Below are 7365 nucleotides of genomic sequence, written 5' to 3'. Positions count from 1 at the left end.
GGGCACGTAACAGTTCAAATACCAATCTTAAATTCTCTAAATGTTGATGTCCAAACTAGTTGTAAATGAGTATGTCATCAAAGAAAACAAGTACAAATTTGTGAAAATAGTTGTGGAATACCTCGTTCATAAACACCTGGCATGTGGATGGGGCGTTGGATAACCCAAATGGCATGACGACAAATTCAAAGTGACCATGATGAGTGCAAAAATCAATTTTCTTGATGTCTTCTAGATGCATACGAACCTGATGATATCCAGAGCACAAGTCCAATTTGGTGAATATATAAGACCCGTGCAATTCATCTAACAACTCCACCACATGAATAGGGAACTTATCTTTAACATTTTGGGCATTCAAATGCAAATAATCGACACAAAATCGCCATGTACCATCATGTTTTTTAATGAGGAGAACTAGTGACAAAAATGGTGAATGACTACTACGAATAAGGCCTTGTTGTAGCATTGCTTGGCACTGCCTTTCAATTTCATCTTTCTAAAGATGTGGGTACCGATAAGGTAGAACGAACACCACTTCTAATCTCTGTTTTAAACATATCCAATGGTCACAGTGCCTCAAGGGAGGCAGCCCAGAGGGCTCTTGGAACAAGTCCAAGAATTCATCCAGGAGATGTTTTATATTGCTGTCCGGATTGTCTTGTGAGTGAATCATATGAATGTGATGTGGCTTGTCCACATGACGACCCTGTAATAAGAATTGTTGTCCGCCCGTTTCAAAACTCATAGTTAAAGCAGTAAAATCCCATAAAATAGGGCCTACTGTTTACAGCCATGTACCATCAAGTTTTTTAACGAGGAGAATTGGTGACGAAAATGGTGAATGACTGCTACGAATAAGGCCTTGTTGTAGCATTGCTTGGCACTACCTTTCAATTTAATCTTTCTGAAGATGTGGGTACCGATAAGGTTGAACGAACACCACTTTTGATCTCTGTTTTAAACATATCCTATGGTCACAGTGCCTCAAGGGAGGCAGCCCAGAGGGCTCTTGGAACAAGTCCGAGAATTCATCCAGGAGATGTTCTATATTGCTGTCCGGATTGTCTTGTGAGTGAATCGTATGAATGTGATGTGGCTTGTCCACATGACGGCCCTGTAATAAGAATTGTTGTCCGCCCATTTCATAACTCATAGTTAAAGCAGTAAAATCCCATAAAATAGGGCCTAATGTTTGCAACCATTTAATACCCTATACCATATCGAACCCAGCTAGAGGTATGATAAAAAATTCTGAATGAAAGAAAGTGGTATCGATTGAGAATTTAACTTTTTTTTTTCCATTGGCAACCAAAATTGTTGTTGTTGAGTGTGGAAGTATTTGTAGTTGAAGGTGTTGAACAACAGTCCAACTGAGAAAATTATGTGTACTTCTCAAATCTACTAGGCTGACAAGGTCCTGGTCCATCACTCGAGTGCGAACTTGCATAGTTTTGGCAGATTTCTGTCCTGTAATGGCATGCAAAGAGATTTCTGGTGGATCCTCCTCAATATGATCATCAAGTTGTAGTGGTTATGTGATTTCATCGACCTCTAACCAGAAAAACCTTTTACACTGATGGCTTGCCCTGTATGTTCCATCACAATTGTAACATAAGTTCTTTGCCCTGCACTCATCCATCTCCCCACTAGTTAATTTTTGAATAAACTGGGCGGGCGGGTTGATGGGCCGTGTATCCGTTGCAAGAGTAATACTGGGATGATTTCTGACATGTTGCCCTGCTGGAGAAGCTAATTGAGGGTTAGTGTTTCACCTCCCTTGTCAACTATTGGAAGTGTTTCGGTCCCCTTGCGATGTTGGTCTCCTATTTTGAACTTTTTGTCGAAGTTCCAGTGAGCGAGCTAGATTCATTGTTCGAGCTAAGTCAGTAGGTGCATGGAGCTCCACCTCTAACCTTAATGCCTTGGTAAGGCCTGCCATAAATAAATTGACCTGCTGGTCTACTCGATCCATCAGACTAGCTCGTGCCAATTTTTCTTGGAACTGTTTTTGATATAGTTCCACCGTGCCAGTTTGTCGTAACAACACCAAATCCCCCAAGGGGTTACTGTGGTTTGGAGGACCAAATCGGATGGTGCATAACTCCTTGAACTCTTCCCAATCCAGTACCAATCTATCCAACTCTACTTGATGAAACCAGAGTTGTGCCTCATCAAGCATGTGGAAGGCGGCCAATCCCACCTTATCAATTTTTTATGTTCTCTAATGGGTAAAAATAATTTTGCACCTATGAAACCAAATCAAGGGGTCATCTGACCCATTAAAAGTAGGGAAGTCAAGTTTTGTATACCTTGGTACGGTGCCTCCTCCTTGGTTGAAATTTACCGTCTAGCCAGGAAAGGCAGTGCGCCCTGTAAACCGGTCTCCCCCTCTATTGAAAGAGTTGTCCTTCTCTTTGCTCTGAGGTTGAATTTCTTCCAACTGTAATATTTTCCATCATTCCAGAAAGTCTATCAATCTGGAGATTAATATTTGGAATTTGTTCCAACTTCTCCATGATTATGGCAAACTTAGTTTCATTCTCTGCTAGTTTTTCTTCCTGTGCATGCTGCCCTCTGATCATCAACTCTTTTAACTCACCATTGTTGGGCTCCCCCGTGTTACCCTACTCTAATACCAAGTTGTTATGGTCCCTAGCCATGGATCGAGTAACTCGGCATAGGATTTTTTGAATCCAACACTGTAATAGAGTTGTTGCTCTCGGTAAGGATGAAAAGGAGCTTCCTTTTCTTAGCTATTCCTGGTAAGATTGAAAAGGAGTTTCCTTTTCTTGAACTTCTCGGGAAACGGATGAGATTCCTTGCTATTCTCGGCCAGGAAGGGGTTCAACCATTTTGTTTCTCACGGCTAAGAGGGTAGGGATCCTCTTGGAAGGTTGTTATTGTTCAAGTAGGAGGGATTAGGAGTCCAAATCCTGTCTTGCTCTATTAGAGGAAAAAGATACCTCTTTTAGATGTTGTTGCTCGGTTTGGGGATTGAGGAAGCCCTCTTTCTGTTGTGATCGTAGGAGAGGCTACATCCTCTAATTGAACTTGGAAACAGTAATTCAATCCCTTCCCCCTGGCTTCGGTAAGATCAATGCAAACCAGAATTCAAAAGAGAAAGAATAAACCCAAATTCAAGAAGGAACTATATCTGAAGCTCGTCAAGGAGAACTCCAAACCCTGTTTAACCTAATTCAATGCTTACCTTTTCTCTATTTCTCCACCCTCGAAATAGGGTTTGACTTCATTAGAGTTTTAGGGCATAAATTTACAATTCTGCCTGTGCAACCGGGATCATTACATAATTAATGAAAAAATATACTTAAAAAAATATAAAATATGAAATTTAAAAGTAATCAACAGTTGGAAGACAAGGCCCAAGCCCACATGACCAAGGAAGGCTCACATATTAAAGTGTATAAGAAGATAGGCCCAAACCCATTAGACCAAGGAAGACCCATAGAACCAAGAGATATAGAAGATGGGCTCAAGGGCCCACATATCAAGGAGAAGGCCCATAGGGCCACATACAATGATGGTAGGATGGTAAATAAAGAGCCATCTGATAACCCTTATTCCTCCAGTTTTCTCTCAATGGGTTTCTTTCTCTTTTTCTCCATGAGCTAAATTCATGGAATCCTGAAAATCAACATGGTATCAGAGCTTTCATTTTAAGGACTCCAACTATGGTTTTTCATATCTCATTCCCCGTTGGGTTTTTTTCATAGTTACTAGATATTAGTTTTTAATTTTTTTTTAATTGTATGTTTTTCTGCTTCTACTCTCTCCATGAGACCATGCTCATTGGAATTCTTTTTTTTTTATTTCCTACTATTATACTATTATTTTTGTTATTCTCTTCGTTTGTCACTGCCGATTGACAAAGATCTTCAAGGTTTGTTTCTTTTACCAAGAGGAGCTAAAAGAGAGGGCATATTCGATTAGTTATCGCTTCGTTTGGATCTTGTGCTCCGACATTCTCCTTTGACAGAATCCTCTTCTAAATCATGATGTCGGAGAAAGGATTCTACACGGTTCCGGTAACAGGCCGTCAGAAAAAGAGCTTCCCCACCATGTTTTAGCACTTTTTTTCACGATGATTGTCATTTGGAGCATCGATAGTTGTACTGTTCGAAACGACGTTGGATCGCGCGAGAACCATTTTCCTTATCTTGGTCTCAACTTGCCTTCATCCACTCTGTGCGGAAGCTAGTATCTAGAAACATTCTCTCCATGACATCCAGAACCAGTGTCCTTCTGACATCTCTCCACTCTGTGCGAAAGCCAGCATCTTGAAACATTCTAGTCCATGCTCTCTAGTTCTAGGCTATAGAAGACAATAAGCGCCACTTTTGCGTCATAGAGTATTGGAAGATAGGGCCCAAGCCCACACGACCAAGGAAGGCTCACATATTCAAGTGTATTAGAAGATGAGCCCAAACCCATATAAACAAGGAAGACCCATGCATCCAAGAGATATAGAAGACAGGCTCAAGGCCCATTGATCAAGGAGAAAGCTCATAGGCTCACATACAATGATTACAAGATAGTAAATAAAAAGTCATCTTATAGAGATAACATTGATGTAATTAAGTTAATGGGTTTCGCTCCTTTTTTTCCATGACCTAAATTCATGGAGTCCTCAAAATCAACATGGTATAATAGCTTTTAATTTTTAGGACTCACATCTATGGTTTTTCAGGGTACAAAACCCATTAATTTTTTTTCTTTTGCTAATATTATTGCTTAGTTTGTAGTTTTTCTCTCTTCGGCTAGTAGACCTGCTCCGATAGAGTTAGTTTTCTTATGCCGCTACCCTATCTTTGTTCAAAGAAAGAATTTATTCTAGCATAGATGATCCCAAAATATTACCACTATTCTATTTTCTGGAAGATTTACTGATCTCTGGGATATATCTTCTCCGCATATTTTGGAAAATACGTTGCTGATTGATCTCCTACGTCTTTGAAAATCCACGTTGGAACTGCATTTTTTTCTCCTCCGTTCATCTTCATCACTAGCTTAGAGATCGAAGGCTAGGCTACTCTGCATCAGTTATGGAAGTTTTTTGTTGGCATTCCTGTTACGGAAGGAAACCAACAGAGAGGAAGCAGTGTTCGACCGAGAGGAAGCCGAAGAATGTTCCTGATCTCCTGATCTCTTCGGCACTGAGAAGGACGCACTCTTGCGATCAGAAATTCATCTCTTGTGATAGACCCAATAGTGAGCCGAGTCAGTCTGAGACTGTGGCTGAGTTAATTTCTCTAACCGAGTTAACTATGTAGCCATTTAGTTTATTTTTATTTTAAATGATATAGAGGGGCAAAATTATAATTCTCTCTAGAAACTTGGATCATGAGTCCTATTTAAGGGATGTCATGGAATGAAACGGGGAAGCAGAAAATTTACTAAAGGATCAGGTTCTCCTCCCTTATAAATTTGTATCAGAGCAGACGAAATGCGTGCCATAATCCAGGATCATTCTGATCAGGATCATTCTGATCAATGGGCGGCAGGCGCACAAAAAGAATTGCCGAACTACTTGATTATTTTGCAACAAGGCGCACCGAGTTAATTTCTGCACTGCATGATGATATCCGACGGATTTTAATTGAAATGTCCGAGCAAAGGGTCGCCATTGTGGAAGAAGACGTTCGACCTCGAAGCTCTTCAGAAAAGCCCGATTCCGAAGTCGTTTAGCCTCAAACCTCTTCGTAAAAGGCCGATGTGGGTTCATAGGTCTTCGTTCAACCTAATTTATTCGAACATGGAACTCTCGATCTGAAACCCATCGTCGTGAAAACCGAGGTCGGGGAAAATGGCAACCCCCGAACCGAGAAGCTCCACGACAAATCTCAGTCAGAGGCCTCTGCTATTCGCCGTCGGGACAAGCTTCCAACGGTAGTTCTTCTAGGCGACAAAGGTGGTGGAAATAGGACAGAGACACAGGAATCGGCTGTCATCCAGCTTGTACCAGGGCCCCTCACCCCACCGACATCAATGCCAGGTGAGTTTTCAAATTCCTCAGCACTGTGTGTAAAAATTGGGGAAAGGCAACCCCTGTTTTGGGATACCGGTCAACAGCAGCGAAATTTCGATGGTGGGGATGGGAAAAAAAATTCCCGGCGATTTCAGTAATGAGCATTCTGCTGGTGTGCGCCTTCTGGAAAATTTTCGGCAAAAAATTTGCTTTCCAACAGCTACTGTTGTGCGCTTTCTGCTGGTAATTGGGGGTAGTTCTTTACCTCTTTTACATAGGGAGACGACCGTCACCATTTCTCTTCACCCATTCGCTGCTTTTTGTTAACGGAAGCATGACAGTTTACCGCCTGAGGAAATTCCCGCTGCTGCCCCGTGGAAATTTAGAGGCAAGCCTTCTCAGCAGGTGATACTAGATGCTGATTATCCCTTCACTCAACCTTATTATGTAGTAATAGCAGCTGTGTTCTCAGAAAAAGGTCTTGTAATACAGGGTTCTGAACATGCAAGTTGGTCTGGTTGTTTCTATTTTCGAATCATTCAAGCCACTTTGGCTGCTGTTGGAGCCCCCGATAATTTGGTTCATGTAATAACAGGATTTGCAGAAACAGGAGAAGCTTTAGTAGCTTCAGTTGATAAAATCATTTTTGTTGGATCACCAGGCGTAGGTAAAAATGATAATGAGGAATGCTGCAGCAACATCAATACCTATTACTCTTGAGCTTGGTGGAAAAGATGCATTCATTGTGTGTGAAGATGTTGATGTGTCTCATGTTGCCCACGTTGTAGTTATAGCTGCTCTACAATCCAGTGGACAAAACTGGGCTGGTGCTTAAAGATTTTATGTTCATCGAGACATTTATGCTGCTTTTGTGGCTCAAGTAGTCAAAATTATGAAATCTGTTTGTGTTGGTCCACCACTGGTAGGAAAAAATGATATGGGCTCAATATGTTTGCAAGAGCATGCTGACACACTTCAAAATCTTGTGGATGATGCCATAGAGAAAGGGGCAGAAATTGTTGGTTGGGGAAGTTTTGGCAAATTGGGTGAAGATGCTATTGATCAGTTTTTCCCCCAACTATTATAGTAACGGAACATCCTCCTGTTAGGGTGGGAGTTGTTTTCTGTGGTAGACAGTCTCCAGGGGGACATAATGTCATTTTGGGTCTGTATGATGCCATTAAGCTTCACAATCCCAAGAGTACTTTGCTCGGTTTTGTTGGTGGAACTAAAGGTTTATTTGCACAGAAAACCCTTGAAATCACAGACGAAATTCTTTCTACCTAAAAAAATCAAGGTGGTTATGATTTCGTTCTTCTACCAGAAGGACTCATTGAGAGTATCCCTGAAGTATATGCTCTCTTGCAGGAAATTCATGG

This window comes from Aristolochia californica, unplaced genomic scaffold (assembly GCF_029961685.1).
Source record: "Aristolochia californica isolate CCGP_79_NKW_82.1479 unplaced genomic scaffold, dmAriCali1.0.hap1 SCAF_10, whole genome shotgun sequence".
Classification (NCBI taxonomy): domain Eukaryota; kingdom Viridiplantae; phylum Streptophyta; class Magnoliopsida; order Piperales; family Aristolochiaceae; genus Aristolochia; species Aristolochia californica.
Note: the sequence above shows the minus strand (reverse complement) of the source record.